Source organism: Lontra canadensis, unplaced genomic scaffold (assembly GCF_010015895.1).
Source record: "Lontra canadensis isolate GAN:19392208 unplaced genomic scaffold, GSC_riverotter_1.0 scaffold34, whole genome shotgun sequence".
Lineage (NCBI taxonomy): Eukaryota > Metazoa > Chordata > Mammalia > Carnivora > Mustelidae > Lontra > Lontra canadensis.
The window spans coordinates 9630235-9649301 of record NW_022631028.1 but is presented as its reverse complement, the minus strand read 5'-3'; the positions used below and the strand labels follow the sequence as shown (position 1 = coordinate 9649301).

Here is a 19067-nt window from a genome sequence, read left to right as displayed (position 1 = left end):
CACTCAGCTGTCGAGCTCCTGCTGGCTGCCGAACGGCCCGTGTTTGGAAATAGTATTGCTAAACTTCCAACAGCTGACAAAGGGGCTGTGCTGCTCACGCTCACTTGGGCCACGCAAATTAGATTTGAATGCAACATGAACAAGACGAGGGGGGGTTGTGGCTTTCCCATGTGAAACGAGCAACATGATATTCCCATCATCTGGATGGTTTTAGGTTGCGGTGGAATGCATGACCACTGCCCCAAAGGAAAATCATGCGAGTCTGGGAGGTGAGCAGAGAAAATAACATGTGTGCCTCCGTCATATCTTGGGAGAGTCTTGAGAAACAGGTGTTAATCCTAACTGTCTCACTCAAAATTGCGGAGGTGGTAGGTTTGAAATTCGGCTTCCAGTATGTAAGTCGTGTTAATGAGAAACAGGCAGGAGAGGAGGCAGGTTAAGCTGAAAATGACCAAGGTATCAAATACTGAGTCAACAGCTGAGAGGGGAATAGGGTCCAAGAGTCCAGAATCATCATCCAGCTATTTCCTCGTAATAAAAGATTTGTTCCAGACAAGGAGATGCAGCCAAGCCTCAAACACACCACTGAGAGACATTTGCAGGCAAGTTGGAAGGAGTTGGCCTGGAAAAGGTGCCCTGAGACGAATGAAACTAATTTACTTGCACAAAAGACTTGGAGGCCAGGGAAACTTGGGCATGGAATATTACCTTCCTTCCAAAACCTTCCAGTCCAATCAGTGCACTGCTCCATTATCCGCTGCTCTGTTGAATAATGGCAGTCTTGCTCCAGAGTGCTCTCACCAGGAAGTAGGTGAAGAGGTGGGTGGAGCACGTCAGACAGCTTTCCCATTTGATCACTTCAGAGCGCGCTTAGTGGAAGCTCAGCTAAGCTTAGACACCGAGAGGTATGTGGATTCCACCGATTTCACAGATCACAGAATAACACTTAGAGGTGTCCCAAGTATTTCCTGAAGTTGTCTGACTTTCTCCATCCCCCTGTGCTACCCAATGAAGCCACCAGCTTCTCACCTCAACCACTGTGATGACTCCCTCTATGGGCCACCTGCCTCCAGTCTTATTCTTTAACTCTCACCCTCTGATTTCTTCTTATTGGCACCAGAGTGATGTTCTTCCTTTTTTAATTTTTTATTTTTTTAATTAACATATAATGTATTATTAGCCCCAGGGGTACAGGTCTGTGAATCGCCAGGTTTACACACTTCACAGCACTCACCATAGTACATACCCTCCCCAATGTCCATAACCCCACCAGCCTCTCCCTCCCCCTCTCCCCCCAGCAACCCTCAGTTTGTTTTGTGAGATTAAGAGTCTCTTATGGTTTGTCTCTCTCCCGATCCCATCTTGTTTCATTTATTCTTTTCCTACCCCCCAACCCCCCCCATGTAGCCTCTCGACTTCCTCATATCAGGGAGATCATATGATAGTTGTCTTTCTCTGATTGACTTATTTCTCTAAGCATAATACCCTCTAGTTCTATCCACACCATTGTAAATGGCAAGATTTCATTTCTTTTGATGGCTGCATAGTATTCCATTATATATATATATATATATATATATATATATATATATATATATGCCACCTCTTCTTTATCCATTCATCTGTTGATGGACATCTAGGTTCTTTCCATAGTTTGGCTACTGTGGACATTGCTGCTGTAAACATTCGGGTGCACATGCCCCTTCGGATCACTACATTTGTATCTTTAGGGTAAATACCCAGTAGTGTGATTGCTGGGTCATAGGGTAGCTCTATTTTCAACTTTTTGAGGAACCTCCATGCTGTTTTCCAGAGTGGTTGCACCAGCTTGCATTCCCACCAACAATATAGGAGGGTTCCCCTTTCTCCGCATCCTTGCCAGCATCTGTCAGAGTGATGTTCTTCTAAAATGCAAATCAGAATGTGTTATTCTTTTGATTAAAATAAATGTAAGGGCTCCTAGATGTCCTTGAGATTGAGTCCAAACTGATGATCATAGCTCCTATATACATCTCTTACAACTGCCTCCAGCACCCCCAGCTTCGGGGGGACGGTCCTTCATAACCGCAGTCATAGTCACACATACTCATCCTCTCCATCTGTCTTAGTTTCTGGTTAGCAGACTGGTAGGTTGTCTCCAGGTCTTGGCACATGCGTTCTGTCTGTCTCTCCCTCTCTTTCTCAGAAATGCTCTCCTCTGCTCTCTTTTTCCTGCTAACTTCAGACCATGTACTAATCAACCAATCTATACTGAGGATTATGTGCCAGGCACTGTTCTAGTTACCCAAGGACAGCAGTGAAGGGAACAGTACAAGATGCCTGCCCTTGCAGAAGTTATATCCTAAGGGTGGCAGGGGAAAGACAAAGAAGGGAGTAGCAGTAACTAAGTAACTTACATAGAAATTTATCCAGGAATAAGGGCTATGAAGGAAATATACCCTTGAGCAGAGAGGGATGTGGCAGTGGCTGACAGGCTGGTAGATACTTTTATACAGTGCAGAGTCGGGAAAGTCCTCACTGAGATGGAGAAATCCGATGACAACTTGAAGGAGGTGAGGAAGTGAGTCATGAGCATTTCTGCGGGAGGAGCATTCCAGGCAGAGGAGACAGTCAGAGCAAAGGTACTAAATCAGGATCACGCCTGGTAAATTCAAGGACCCCTGCTGAATGGACTCAGATGTCTTCTCTTCCTCAGCTCTGTGGGCGAGTTTTCAGACCCACTATTAAAGCCAGCTCCCAATTAACTTATGTAAAACGATGGGAAGGATGTGTCACAGATAATGCTAAAAATCACAGTCAATTTAAAGAAAGAGCAAAAATCTGGCCAAAACATGCTACAAAAGAGATTTCATGCAAACTTGTTTGCTTAAATTATGCTCAATATTTAGGACAACTGGTCTCATCCAAAGGTACTCAAACAATCAACTCAATAGCACAGCTGTCTTTAAATAGGAACCACTGCCCCATTGCAAATAACTTGGCCCCGTTTAGCTTTACCTATTGGGCTTCTACATGAACAAAAAACTTTAACCTTAGTAATCAGGAAAATACTAATTTTATTAATAAAACTTATTTATTTATTTGAGAGAGAGAGAGAATGAGAACATGCGAGGGGGGAGAGTCAGAGGAAGAAGCAGACTCCCCATTGAGCAGGGAGCCTGAGGAGGGACTTGATCCTGGGACTCCAGGATCATGACCTGAGCCAAAAGCAGTCGCTTAACCAACTGAGCCACCCAGGCACCTAAGGATAATACTAATTTTAAATAGGGAGCCTGATGCAGGGATCGATCCCAGAGCCCTGGGATCATGATCATGACCAGAGGTGAAGGCAGACACTTAGCCAACTGAGCCACCCAGGTGCCCCATAGAATGATACCATTTAGATGAAGCTTAAAAACAAGCAAAATAGCACTGTATGTTGTTCATAGACTTATGTAGTAAAAATAAACATACAGGAGGATGATAAAAATCAAATACAGGATAATGGTTATTTCTGGGATTTAAATTTTTATTTCTTAAGATGAGTGCCAGGTACACAGAAATTCATTATGTTGTTATCTGTATTTTTTGTATGCCCAAACTATTTGAACTACTTTTCTTTCTTTTTAAGATTTAAAAAAAAAATTTATTTATTTGATAGAAAGTACAAGCAGGGGTACAGCAGACAGAGGGAGAGGGAGAAGCAGGCTTCCCAGTGAGCAAGGAGCCTGACGCAGGACTCGATCCCAGGACTCTGGGATCATGACCTGAGCTGAAGGCAGACATTTAACTAATGGAGGCACCCAAGTGCCCCAGCAACACCCTTTTAAAAAAGATTTTATACGAGAGAGAGAGAGAGAGTATGTTGTGTGCACATGTGTGCATTAGCAAGCAAGGAGAGGGGCAGAGGGGGAGGGAGGGAGAGAGACTCTCAAGTAAACTCTACGCTGAGCAGAGCTGATGCGGGACTCAATCTCATGACCCTGAGATCATGACTTGAGCCAAAACCAAGAGTCAGACACTGAACTGGCTGAGCCACTCAGGCTCCCCAACAACTTTTTTTTTTTTTTTTAATTAAAAAAAGCTTGCATTCCTCTGCAGCCTAACAAGCTATTTCTCTGCAGGCTTCCGTGATTGGGCAAAAAGCAGGGGCTGGGGACTGCAGTCTTTCTTGGTGTCTGGTGACAGGTATTAAAAAAGAAAAATAAAGGCCTCTCCTGATGGCAGTTCAAGTATCAGTGGTTAGGATTTAATGAGACCTTCGCTGCTCCCCCTCTGTTACCTCTCACATTACATTCAAAACCTCAGGCTTCAGGCAGTAAGCATTTGTGTTGTGGTCACAATGAATAATCAAGTTTAAGGGCACTGAAATGGTGTGCCTTTCACCCAGCACCGCTCAAATGTCACTTGAGATCCTTCGAAGATGAAGGGAAGTCCAGGATATGAACCTAAAACTCCTTAACCCCTTGAATTACGCAGTATGGGCAGGGAATGGGCAGTGGGGAATTGTAGCATAGTTCAGACTGATGGTTAACTATATTCTTATTTATACTTTATAAAAGGGGACTGGGGTGGACACTTGCTGTCCAGAATTTTGAGAAGCTTCCAGGTAAGGCTGGAACTGATGGTAACCATCTTGGTCGCCACACTGGTAGAGCCTGAATGGGAGTCAACACAGTAGAAAGCAGAGCCGAAAGGTGGTGGGTCAGATCTTTGCTGGCCCTACCAGCATCCAGGTGCACATGACCATAACTGAGGACGGTTTTGTTTTTTGTTTTTTGTTTTTATTTTTTAAGAGAGAAAGAGAGAGCACAAGTAGGAGGGGGGCAGAGGGAGATGGAGAAAGAAAATCTTAAGCAGCATGGGGCTTGAGCTCACAACCCTCAGATCATGACCTGCGCCGAGATCAAGAGTCGGACACTTAAGTGAATGAGCCACCCAGGCGCCCTAGAGAGTTTAGTTTTTTTTTTTTTTTTTTAAAGATTTTATTTACTTATTTGATAGAGAGATCACAAGCAGGCAGAGAGGCAGGCAGAGAGAGAGAGGAGGAAGCAGGCTCCCTGCTGAGCAGAGAGCCCGATGCGGGGCTCGATCCCAGGACTCCGAGATCATGACCTGAGCAGAAGGCAGCGGCTTAACCCACTGAGCCACCCAGGCGCCCCGACAGTTTAGTTTTTAAGCCAGTTCATTTCCTTTCGCTGAAGCCACATGGAAACAAACTTACAGCTTTGCAATCAAAAGAGTCCTAATGTAGGGCTTAAAAATATTCCCAATCACCTTTGCCTTGCTCCGCCTCTCTCATATTCTCACCTTGAGCCAGTCTTTGAAATGCTTACTGAATCCCTTTCTTCCCTGTTGCTCGCTGCTAGGGCCCTGAGCCCCAATCCCATGACTCTTGCAGTTTTGTGCTGGAAGAAACGCCAGATACCATCTAGTGCGGGGGATCCCCTACCCAGCTCACACAGCCTAGTCATTGGAGGTGCTTGTTAACATGCAAGCCTCCACGCCACAAGAGATTCTGAATCAGAGGTTCTTGGGAGGTCCTGGAGTTTGCTTATTAGTACAGTTGTACCACAATCACCAATAGTTCTGGGCTATAGCCAAGAACTAATGATCTGAGCTGACCCCTCATCTCTCCTTTCTCTCCCAAACTCTTCTGCCACACCCTCAGGAAAACCCACTCCATGTTCAGCCTTCTCTCAGGGTATTCTCTTCACGTCTTGCCGTCATGAAAACACGGCAGCCTTGTGAGGATGCCGCCTCCCCAGCAGACCCCCATGTGGAGGCTGCTCTTCCTCCCCACCACCGGGAGTCTTGGGGCAGGAGCTGGACTGGTATCCTCCTTGTTCTTCTTGCCACACTTAGACATGGGACGTGTCTTCATAGTGACATCTATGGATGAAAACTCTCTATCTTCTGTCTTTGTTGGTATTATCTCCCAGCTTCCTGGAAGTGCTCTTAACTCAACAAACAGCTCAGTTCCTCGCTCACAGAATTCCTCCCAGCATTCTCCAGGACTTCAACCACTATTTAGAAGATGCTCCCTGCCTCCTGACCCTTAAGTTTAGGGATTTCTGCACCTACCACCTTTCCTTCTTTCTACCTGAGACACCCAGTGCTGTGCTCACATCCTGGTCTTTTACTGTGTCCTCTGCCTGGAATATCCTTCCCTTTGCGTAGATACCTCCTTCTCTTTTAAACAGCAAAATGAGCTTCCTTGACCACCTCATCAAAGGAGCACCCTCCCTTTTATTGTCATGGTCTTTGCTTATTTCTTTCCAAAAACTTACCTCAGCTGGTGTTTATAAATTCTATCAATGTAATTTATATCAAGGACACATTATATACCATCAATCTAAGGCAATGTAAACAAACAAAATCTCTATCTTTAGAACAAGATCAGAATAAAATACACAATGTAAGGTTCCAATTAAAAAAATTAAACATGGGTGTCTGGGGGCTCAGTTATTTAAGTGTCTGACTTGATTTTGGCTCAGGTCATGATGTCATGATCTCATGGTCATGAGACTGAGCCTTGTCTTGGGCTCCAAGCTGGGCATGGAGCCTGCTTGAGATTCTCTCTCTCCCTCTCCTTCTAGCCCCTGCATGCACACGTGTGCTCTCTCACCCTCTCAAAACAAATACGTATATATAACATATATATTGAAATATTAATGTTGGTAAATGGAAAAAAATTGTGCCCTCTAAAACTTTCTTTGCATGTTATGTCCTGGTCTAAATTCCACTGAATACATATTTTTATAGCTGTACTAACAGTGTACCTACAACTTTCTATTTCACATTTTTCATCTGATTCTTTTATTTTTCTTGTTACTTCTAAGTCTTCATAGCTGTACCATTGTAACCGGCTATCTACTAGTCCATCCAATAAAAACAGCAGAGCTTATTAGCATTGCCCTTTTGTTGGTTGTTTCCAACTAACTATTTTGTCATATTAAAAAAAAAAAAGTCTGGTACTAAATATTGTGAGCCAACAGAATTTTTTTCCCTTCTTTTCATTATTGCCTTCAACTACATACCCAGAAATGACATTACTGGGTGAAATAGTTGTTATCCTACCAAAAATATAGTAACCTTGACAGTTTCTCAAATTTACCCAAGAGTTATTAGAAAACACATACTGTGAGAAAAAATAAAACCCAAAAAACAACAAACATGACCCCTGCCACCTCCGAGTTACTTGGATGACATAACCATGAAGCTGCCTGCTGAAACACGATGAGATGGGCTTGCATACAGCATCCGTGCCTCCCAAATTCTGCGTTTTCCAAAGGGCGATGTCTCAGCTGCAATTATCATTAAGACATCGCATCAAATCACTTTGAGCCTCTGAGTGAGAAAGCCATTCCATTTCCAGTTTTTTTTCAATAATGTCAGTAAGAAAGTCTTGACTTGGTGTTAACATGTTTCAAACACCTTTCTAATGTTACCTAAACTTCCCTTTCAACTAAAAAGACAGCAGATCTCAGATACAGAACCTTCAACTGCCAAGTCCGAAATGACCAACACTGTTTCATTTTCTTAGTGTCTTATTCAGTAATTACCTTCATTTATGTTGCCACCGAGAATTTGTGTCAGGTGATAGAAAGTTTCCCTTAAAATAAATATACTTAGAATGTGGAGAAATTAGAACCCTCACCTACTGCTGGTGGGATGGCAAAATGGTGCAGCCACTTTGGAAAACAGTTCCAAAAATCTGGTTAAACATAGAACTGTGATGTGACCTGGCAATTCCGCTCCTACATATCTGCCCAAGAGAAATGAAAACATATGTCTGCACATAAACTTACACACAAACACTCAGAGCAGAATTATTCAAATAGCCAGACTCCAACCCAAATGTCCCCCAGCTGGTGAATGGATAAATAAAAGGTGACATACTCATAAAATGAAAAATCATTTGGCCATTAAAGGAAAGGAGTGCTGATATAGGTCACAACCTGCATGAACCTTCAACAGTGAACTGTGAACCTTGTGAAATTACAGAAGACCACCTATTTCTGATTCCGTATATAGGAAGAATCCAGTTCTGATTCCATATATAGGAAGAATCCAGGGGCAAATGTGGAGTGAAGGCTTGATGGGCACAGGGTTTCTTCCTTTCGGGTGGTGAAAACATTCTGAAATTTGGTGTGGTAATGGTTGTCCAACTCGGCGAATAAACTAAAAACCACTGTATTGTACACCTTGAAAGGGTATTTGGATTATATTGCAATCAAGCTATGATTAAATAAGTAAATGCGCTTATGTTTAACCAAGACTTTTTTTTAACATTTCAAGACACTGGTTGTATGGCCATATCATGAGAATGATGGCTCTGATGTGCCATTGACTGCCATTTGGAAAATGTATGTCTCATTCGTTCCTGCTCAAGCCGCTCCCTGTGCAAATACAAGATGAGATTCAGAGGAGGCTCACAGGGGGAAGCGGCTCTCCCAACTCTGTCCAAGATGAGGCGTCTCCTTAATTGCTTAAAAGTCTCAAGAGTACGACTTAATTAAACTTCAATTTCTGGAGTGTATAAATAATGAAATACAACACTTATGTGTAGTGCTATTTACTCTGTAGCCTATTACTGCAAACCACACTGAATTATTAAAGTGAGTAATTGGTTCTCCTCAGACCCTCTTTCCAGCTGTCTCCTGCTACCTCTTACTAGGGCTTCTCCTTAACTGACAAGCTAAATTAATGCAGGTAAACCTGATGCTGGGATACAGGCAGGCAGTGGAGGCTGAAGAGAAAACCCTAGTTTTTTAAAATAGAGTCTAAAATAGTGTTGTTGGTAACTCATTTTCATAGGGAAGGAAACATAAATGGGGGGAGGGGGGTATTGTAGAAGATGAATTCCGAGAAATCGAATACTCTCATCCGGGGGAAGAAGAGATTCCCTCCTGCGTGGAATCCTACCAGATGAAACCATCGCTATTGGACCCTGCCGAAGGCCAGCGGATGAGGCCAGGGTGGCAGTTTAGGAATGGAAACACCTTGCTTCAGCCTCTAGAAGGTGAGTCTGGTAATGGGTAATTAGATCCACGCTACGGGCTGGTGGCAAAGGGTGCTAAAAACTTCCCTGTGAACCACAGGTCTGGGAACACATTCGTCCCCTGAAAAAAAATTTCTCTGCGGGAGCTGGGAGTAGAGCCTTCGCTTTAGAAACCCAGACATGACGCTCAGGACTGTGCTAACAGTTAAATCACTTTTAATGACCCATGGTTTGGAGTTAAATCAAGTACCATTAATCTTCCAAGATAGGCCGAGAAGTTGACGTTTGCCTTAAAGCCATGGTATTATATAAATGGTGTCAACACAGTGCCAAAAATCTGCTGGGGGGCAGGCAGTGCATAACACAATTATTTGATAAGTGCATTCAATTATGAATAGCATATTTTTAGTTTGGATCATGATATTTAAAACATGGCTGTGTTCCTAAACAAAGTCTAGGTCTAATACGTAGTAGGTGTTCCAAGCCCGAAGTTGTCAATCTCGTCTATGGGTATATCTGTATGTGTGTCTGCTTTGAGACATTATTGGACATACACACCTGCTTTATGATTAGTAAATGGCAATGCAAGGACTCAAACTCAGGGAGCTGGACTTAAGGGCCCATGTTCTTAATCCTTATGTTCTATTTGGGGCCACACACAAGTGATTCAGAAAAGGAGTCTGCTCTGGGTAGATAAACCCTTTATCTGTACTCAGGTCTCTCAGCTCAGTGATCGAGCCTGGATGGGATTTTAGCCCCACCCCCTTCCCTAGGCATGAATCTCAGTGCATACCTTTACCAACTGCACCTTCATAATCCATGCATTCACCAGCTGACATCATGCACAAGTATATTTATCTACACTCCTCTCCCTCTAACTCTGTGATGCTGCCTGAACTAATTCTCTTTTCATGTGTTCCCCTCATGATTGTTCCTGACACACAGGAGAATCTATTTCTCCATCTCCCTCTTCTTCTCAAATTAAGATGTTACTGAGATTGTAAAATATGAACCAGCAGTGTTAGTTTGAAATAAACGTCTGGTGACATGAGGGAAAAGAATGAGGATTACATATTCTGCAAATGGACACTTCTAGCTCACTGCCCAAAAATGAGCATGAAAGACCAACTGAAGGGGAGGAAAAATGGTCTCTCCAACTAATTTCCATCCTCCAAGGCCTCAGGCAATCAGGGATTTTTAATTTTTATGATAATTTATATACTTCGACTTACTTTATAAATTATACAGGTAATGCATATATTCCTCATAGAAAAAAATTTAAAATACAGACAAGTCAAAGGCAAGAACCATAATTCCAATTCCATAACCACTGTTAACATTTTGGTATAATGGTATAATCTTCCAGAGTCACACTCAATATATGTGGATGTGTATCTATAAATATGTAAATATGTAAAAGCTTTTTTAAAGGGGTAATATTTATATCCTATTTTCCCCTTATAAATATGAAAAATTTCTCACATAAAAAAGAGATTTAATCAAAGGATCTTCTTCAAAAGGGATTCTAGAAAGCAATCAAATACTTCAAACTTCGAGATTTGTTCCCCAGTACAGTGTGGTGGTAAGCGATTTGGCTCTGGAAGCACATGGCCCAGGCTTCAAATTCTAGGTCTGCCTCTTACCTGTCCCATCTTGGGCAAATGCTTTAACTACTTCTGAACCTCAGTTTCCCCATCTGTAAAATGGGTGTACTGATTACAGTGGACATTTGGTTTTGGTGTTTCTTACCAGCATCCATTTCCAAGAGTTTCTGGTAAGAACACCTCAATTTTCTTTTGGGGAAACCATTTCTATTCTGTTGCCAGTCCATGAAGTTTGGAAGGGCTGAATCATCCTCTCCCCACACGTGGCCATCAGCGATCGGATATGGATGTGATCCATGTCAGGTCAACAGAGGTAGCCCTGGCACTCTTGCTGGATGAAGTTTTTCACTTAGCAGTGACTGAAGGAGGAGAAGGCAAGCCCAGACCTGTTGGGACTCTCAGGTGAAGAACACCCACGCAAGGGTGTGGCTCACACAGAAGGCAGCAGAAATGGAAGGAAGAGGCATGACAGCTAGAAATCTGGGAAACACCTGTGATGGAATCCTTATCTCTTTTGCAATTTCTAGTTTTATGAGCCAGTAAATCACCTCTTATGACTAAGTGGTGTAAGATGATGAGCTAAGACTCTATCTCTTGGAACTGAAAGTGTTCTGACCTATCCAATAATAGTACCTACCTCTTGGGTTGTTAGGGAAGAAGCGAGATAATATGCGGAAATGCTTCTTACAGTATTGTGGCTTAATTTCTTTTAAAAGATTTTATTTATTTATTTATTTATTTGAGAGAGAGAGAGAGAGTACAAGTCGGGGGGGGGAGGGGCAGAGGGAGAAGGAGAAACAGATTCTCCCGCTGAGCAGAGAGCCTGACACTGGGCTCTATCCCAGGACTCTGGGATCATGACCTGAGCTGAGGGCAGACACTTAACCAACTGAGCCACCCAGATGCCCCATATCACGGCTATTTTAAATCATCATTAAATATCAGTTGTTACCACCACCATTACTATTAAATACTAACTTGAAATATACAAGAAGCCTTCATTTTTCTCTAAAAATTTAATTCCATGACAAAAACAGGCAGGCAGAGTGGCAAAAAGCATGGTACTTTAGGTATCAGTGTTCTCCCTTATTGCAAACTAGATTTGAAGTTTTAGTACACTTTTTAAACTAAAAGTTTCTTCTAAATGCCAACTGCCAATGTGTTTCCGACTTCTCTTGTGTTTCTTCTAAAATGGAGTTTTTAGCAATGCATTCTCCCCAAAGGTAAAATCTGATACCTGAACATCAAAGCTTGTTACTTTAAGGCTGGTGGTCAGAAAACTGAGGTCCTTGTAATTTTCACAAAACTAGGAGGAGGAAAACGAAGGGCATCTTTAAGCCCAACCACAGATGCAGAGCCCTGAATAGCAGTGTCTGTGGACAAAATTCTGCATTTGGGTTCCCTGAGAACACTTCCTATTCCCGTGAACCCTTTGCCCACTCTCTACTTTCCAGAGCTGGGAAACCATAGCTCTCTGCCCTCCAGTAGACATCAGAGCTAGAGAGAGCCACAGCTCCAGGCTTGACACTCTCCAGAGCCACAGTCCAAGTCCCCAAGAGGCAGTCAACACGGTCCTCCCTCAGCTACTCACTTAGCTTTTACTGAGGATCAGAAGACTGGGTCTGGTGTATTATTTATCATATATGGAAGCTGAGTTTTGATTTCCTCAAGTCATAATCCAAGAAAAGCCTGCCCTAATCTGCATCTGAGCCCCAGCTCACGTTTGCTGAGTTTCTGGCATGCTTCCATGCCAGCATCTTACCTGTTATTTCATTGTATCATTGAGCTTAAGAGAAAGCCATGATTTGCTGAGGAGGACTGATTCAGCTCGTTAGCTGGGTCTAGTTACGATTCAGTTCCTAACTAATAAACAACAGTGGACAAGATCAGAGAACTCAGAATGGTGAATCATTTGTTGAGTGACCCCCATGAGGTATCCCTGTGCTAGATGCTTTATGTACGTTATTACTATTTTATCCCCTCGGACCTCAGTTTCCTCCCCCATGAAAAGGGGTCACATTTTGGATTATGTGTTCTCCACTAACCATTACATAAAGCTTGGATTCTAATTGTACAAATGATGAATTTCTCCTAGACTATTTCAGTTCATCATGTTGCTAAAAGATGTCGAGGGGAGGGATCATGGGCAAACATCAAAACATCACTTTCATATATACCAAAGTCACTCCCTGCTGGCCCATATCACAGAGGCCCAATAAAGGCATCAAGTCAAGAGATTCCTCTTTCCAGGGGCAATTTTCAGAATTTCAGAATCTGAAGTAAATTAAGTGCTGGGGAAGATTTGGAAAAGAACACAAAATGAATTCCATCTTCCACAAAAGTCTCTTCTTTTCTTTTCTTTTCTTTTTTTTTTAAAGACTTTAAATGGTGGGGCGCCTGGGTGGCTCAGTGGGTTAAAGCCTCTGCCTTTGGCTCAGGTCATGATCTCAGGGTTCTGGGATCGAGTCCCACATCGGGCTCTCTGCTCAGCAGGGAGCCTGCTTCCTCCTCTCTCTCTCTGCCTGCCTCTCTGCCTGTTTGTGGTCTCTGTCTGTCAAATAAATAATAAATAAAATCTTAAAAAAAAAAAAAGAATAGGGAATCCCTTTAAAAAAAAAAGACTTTAAATGGTGATTTTATATATATATACATATACATACATATATCTCATACAATTGTTTTAAAAGATTTTTTATTTATTTACTTGACAGAGAGAGAGAGATCACAAGTAGGCAAAAAGGCAGGCAGAGAGAGAGGGGAAAGCAGGCTCCCTGCTGAGCAGAGAGCCCAATGTGGGGCTCGATCCCAGGACCCTGGGATCATGACCTGAGCCGAAGGCAGAGGCTTTACCCACTAAGCCACCCAGACGCCCCTATCTCATACAATTTTATCTTTTATTTTCTCACAGTGAGATAACAAGGAGAGAAGTATTTCCAAGGAAAATAAATCTGTTTTCAAATTTTCTTCCAAAGAATCTCACCTGTGAGTTGGTCAGGGGATTTGTGTCAATATGGCTACGATTTACTGAACTTAGTGACGATGTTAAAAGCAGGTACCACATACCCAAATCAGTCAGAACTCCTTGGTGGTAAGTGAAAGAAACTCAGTTCATGGAGTCTAGGAGAGGGATGAAGCAGCACAGCCAGAAAAGGGCAGAAGCTGGCCTTGAGTACAACATCAGGACTTGACTCCCTCACCTCACCCCCGACCCTTCCCACCCCTGCCAGCTGCTTTGTGTTGCTTCTCACTTGGATTCATACACTTTCAATGCAAACCAGCTTCCTCCATATGCAGGAAACATGGCAGTCAATCCTGAATTTCATACCTGAATCTTAGCCACTTTGCCCTTAAACTGTTTCTGATCCAATTTTTAAATCCCTAAGAAAGGGTCTAATTTGGCCCAAAAAGTTATCCAATCACTGGCACCTGGGACAAGGTTAAGGGTACATAAGGGCTGTTCCAGGGTGTGGTGGATGCGCCTTTCCTAAGGGTCCTCCCGCGACCTTTCCCCTTTCTCTCCATTCATACCAGTGAGATTCTGATTTAAAGAACTATCTGGTTTGGGTAAGATGATTTTGGAGAAAAATATCAGACATCCCAACTCCAATTCATGTAACCGGAGAGCCCAAGACAGGGCAGGCATCAGGATGTTCTGATTCTTTGGTTCAGTAACCAAGGATCCAAATTCTCCTACTTTCTCTATTCTACTGCTCAGAGTGATGGCTTCATCTTAAAACTGGTCCTCTAAGAATCACGGTAGTAACTGGGACTTTTATTTCCTTGTCCATATCTAGCATATGGAGTCTTTTGCCCCAAAATAAAAATATGTCCTTCCCTTCTGGCTGGTTCAGCAATGTGGGTCAGGTAACACCTGTGGGCCAATTACTGTTGCCAGAGAGATGAGTGTATTGAATGTTTTAGTCCTGCATGCACACAGCTGACACCATGAAAGGGGTGGGATGACCATGCCTGGCTTACACCATCTTCTGGAAGTTCGGTCCACCCACAAACTGCAGCGGGGTGGGAAGAATAGAGGTTAGGAGTCAATCACAACATCTACCACATTGCCTTCCCCCAGGTGGTGTGAGCAGTCACGGTCTCATCTCTAACTAGGGCTTGGGCCTTGCTTGGTTTGAGTCAATTAGTCAATCCTATCTTACCTCTCGCCTCCTTCCCAATTCCTCCCCCATACTACAGGCATTTAAAGGAATGAAAGCCAAAGAGATGGGAGAAAACTGGGGTTTGGGAAGACAAAAACATTCTCTCTCCCCAGTAAGTAAGGGAAGGAATCTAGAATAGTCCATATGGTAATGCTTAGCTTAACATAGATAGACATGGTTACATACGGAAATATTTATATATATAAACATGTAAGTTAATATAAGCACATACATGTTTTGTTCTGTCAGCTGTGTCTAAAAGAAATGATATCCCAGTAGCAAAAAGCACGTCTCGTACCCAAATCTTGGTTTCTAATACCATTCTCCAGTGAGAGGAATCAGGGCTCTTTAAAGAAATGGCTGATTCAAAAAATGAATCAGAAAATATACAAGGTGAGCCTGGAGCATCCTGTAGGGCAAGAAGGTAAGGAAGAGCTCGAAAAACTAGAAATGAAAACAAAAAAAACAAAAACACACTGATCGGAGTACGTAAAAAATAAAAGCCAACTCTAAGAGCTCCTAATGGCCAATAAAGAAACAATTCCAGCAACATGATAGTTGTATAGGATTATAACTCAAAGTATAAAATAAATATCTCTCTGTAGGTCCATAGTGATATAATGACTGAATACATTAATAAATAGAGGAGAAGAATCAAATTGTCCCATGCAGGACAATCAATTTCGAATAATTTGTATAGATACTCCACCGCAAAGGAGGGAGAGCATCACTGCTCACTTCTCAGGTGTGGGCTGGGCAGTGACTTCCTTCTAAAGTTTATAGTATGGAGGCACCTGGGTGGCACAGTTGGTTATGCGACTAACTCTTAGGTTTCCGCTCAGGTGTGATTTCAGGGTTGTGAGATCAAGCCCTGCGTCAGATTCTGCTCTCAGTCAGGGAGAGAAAGAGAGTCTGCTTGAGAGAGAGAGTCTCAAGCAGACTCTCTCTCTCTCTCTCCACCCTGCCCCCGGCTCGCTCCTCTCCAAAATAAGTAAATAAACCTTTAAAAAAAAAAATAAGGTATATAGCATGGAAGGGGGGGAGGGGAGGGCAGTTGGCAGTAAAAAAACCCAAACAAACATTACCTCTTCCAGGTGACCAAAGTAGTCACATCAGTAGCATATAGATTCCATATGATATGATGAAAATGGCACTTCACCTCACTGGCTTTCCTCCCAATAACTCATAACTCAGTACTATCATGAATGAAATATGAGACACATTCCAGGGATAGGGCATCCTATAAAATATCTGACCAGTGCTCTTCAAAACTCCCAAGATCATCAGAAACAAGGAAAGTTTGAGAAACTGCCACAGCCAAGAAGAGACTAAGGAGATGTGGCATTTAAATATCACATGCGGGGTGCCTGGGTGGCTCAGTCAGTTAAGCATCTGCCTTTGTCTCAGGTCATGATCACAGGGTCCCGGAATCAAGCCCCGTGTCAGGCTCCCTGCTCAGTGGAAAGCCTGCTTCTCCCTCTGCCCTTCACCCCGTTCCTGCTCTCTCTCTCTCTCAAATAAATAAAATCTTTAAAAAAAAAAAAAAGGGAAATAAATATCACGTGCTATCCTGGCCAGGATCCTGGAATAGAAAAGGGACATTCTGTAAAAACTAAGGAAATATAAATAAACTAAAAATTAGTAACTATACTATTAGTTCATTAACTATGACAAATGTATCAAGCTAACAAGATTTTAATAATGGAGGAAACTGGGTGCTGGGTATAGGGAAACTCTGTACTACTTTCTCACTTTTTCTAAAATCCCAAATTATTCTAAAAAGGAATATTTATTATAAAGAAAAAGATGCCCTCTCTATTAAGGATGTTACAATTAAAGATCCTCACCATTCTTCTCATTGTTCTTCACTATGAGATTATTTTGAACATTATTAAATAGTATGTAACTTAATCATATAAGTAAAATTTTCACCTAGGGCTGGCACAAGGTGGATGCTGTGTTCATTCACTAGGTGATTTGACAAATATGCATCGAGTACCTACTATGAGATCATCTCTGTTCTAGGTGCACAGTGATGAATAAGACTTGAAATATACACAGGAGGAGAGAAGCAAATAAAATACAATGTTCATATAATAATAATTTTTTTAAAAGCACTAACCAGGGTAAGGGAGTAGAGTGTGATGGGGAGGGTCCTTTTTTCTAGAGCAGCTGGAAGGACCCTTCTGAGAAGAAAACCTAAAAGCATAGTCCTGAAAAAAGGAAGGGAACTAGCCATGCAGGGCTATGAGCAAAGAACATTCTAGCACAGGGAATAAGTAAAAAGTGCTGAGGAGGGAATGGATTCAGCACACTTAAAGGCTAGTGTAGCTGAAGCACAGTGGTAGGAGACAAGGTCGGAGACCTAAATGGGGTTGCGATCAGACAAGGCTTGAAGGCCGGACTAAGAAACTGAATTTTCTTACTGTGACAGGATGTTGGTCATTGGAGGCCTTCACCAGCAAAGACCTGGTGTGGTCTAAGTAGTTTACATCACTCCAGCAGCTGTATGGGAAATTGACTGTAGAGGGCGCTAGAGTGGAGGCATGCAAACCAGATCTAGGGCTACTGTGGGGAGTCCACGTTTAAAAGGTGGTGTTTAGAAGACAGTGGTAAGCATGGAAATGGGGATACATACATACACATGCACATACATACACACACACACCTTTTTTTTTTTTTTAAGATTTACTTATTTATTTTACAGAAAGAGGGAGAGAGACTCTCAAGCAGATTCCTTGATGAGCAGGGAGCCTCATGTGACACTTGATCTGAAGACCCTGAGATTATGACCTGAGCTGAAACCAAGAGTTGGACGCTTAACCGACTGTGCCTCCCAGGTACCTAGGGATATATGTTGACATAGAACTAATATGACTTGCTGATCAATAAAAGATGGAATCATGGACCAATGAACAAAAATGAATGTGAACAGAAGAATCAGAGTACATAATATCAGAGGTGGTACCTAAGTTCTGGAGAGCTTTAATATGCTCTGGGGCTACCAGCTAATTATAGGATCTCTGCAGGGTTGGCATTTTGCTATATAACACCATCCCTCTTAAGGGAGACCTTTATTCAGGCTTGAACTGAATAAAGCTGAGCAGACTTATCTCAGATACCAAAGGGAACTGCAGGAAATGGTGTCTCTTGATGAGCAAGTAAACACGCTTCCTCTCATTGGAACAGCTGGGGAGGCTGCCAAGTGTAAACGTGTTTCTCTATTGTCTCCTCAACCCCACCTCTCCCAAATTCTGGGAGGGCCACAACTCCTTTCACCACTGTACAGTGAGTGTCTGGTCCAGAATATATGTGCAATAAACATCTGTTGAATGACTGTGGAATAAAATGGCAGAGGACCTCCACAGAGCTCAGAGGTATCCTAAGTCTCCCTTAGAAACCATATTTTAAGAGAAAACAGCAATACCCAGGCCAATGCAAAAAGAAAAAGAATAAAGTTCAGGAGAGGGTTGAGATTGAGTAATCAGTAGTTCTAGGATAGAGCCAATAAATGAGAAACTGATTTTGCAAGAGACAGCACAAAGGGCTAAGCAATACTCATTGTTGGGATTTTACAGCTAAACTGGATGATCTCATCACACACAGGATCATCAAATGTCAGAGCTGGAAGAGATCTTGGAAAACTTTTGGATTGATTTGCTCAGTTTACAGATGAGGAAATTAAGGTGAAATGGCTTGGGATTAGAACCCAATTTTCTGGCCTCCGGATGCCAAATTCTTTTTTACATTGCACTGATTAGCAGTTATATTCAACTGTCTTTCCATACAGAGGCTCAAAGAGGAGTTTTCAGAAGCAACTTGGAGATACAGCCTATTTAAGTTTACTCTCCGGTAAAACCCTTTTTAGAATTCATTTCCATGAAAACCAAATCATCTCTTCCTGATAAACTTTTCCTCTAAACATTCAGTGAAAATAAGGCAGCCTATCACGATTCCCTTTTTGACATGGCTGCCAGGAAGCTTGGAGCTAAATTTAATACTTAACTCTCATAACAATAGTGGCTCAGTTTTTGACAAACAGTGCTTATTTCCTCCTCTCCTTTATGAATTCTCATGTTTTAGGATGATTTCAATGGCCTTATTATATATGTTTTTTACTAAAAGTCGTTTCATATTCTCTCTGGAAGTCAGCCAGGTGTAAATCACCAATAAACCAAAATAAAGGAAGATTTCATTTCTCTTATGCACTTGGACCGGCTACTTAGATTGTGGTGTCCATTTCCAGATCCCACCCTTGACCTAAAAGCTCAGACCTTACCTCTGGGCTTTATATTTATAGAGAGGAGAGGCCACCGCAGG

The 19067-nt window shown here is 42.4% G+C and overlaps 1 protein-coding gene across 2 annotated transcripts in view; it reads right to left on the bottom strand.

Moving 5' to 3' along the window:
* GXYLT2 (glucoside xylosyltransferase 2) overlaps positions 1-19067 on the bottom strand; it is a 109453-nt gene that overhangs the window by 68388 nt on the left and 21998 nt on the right. The window lies entirely within an intron of this gene.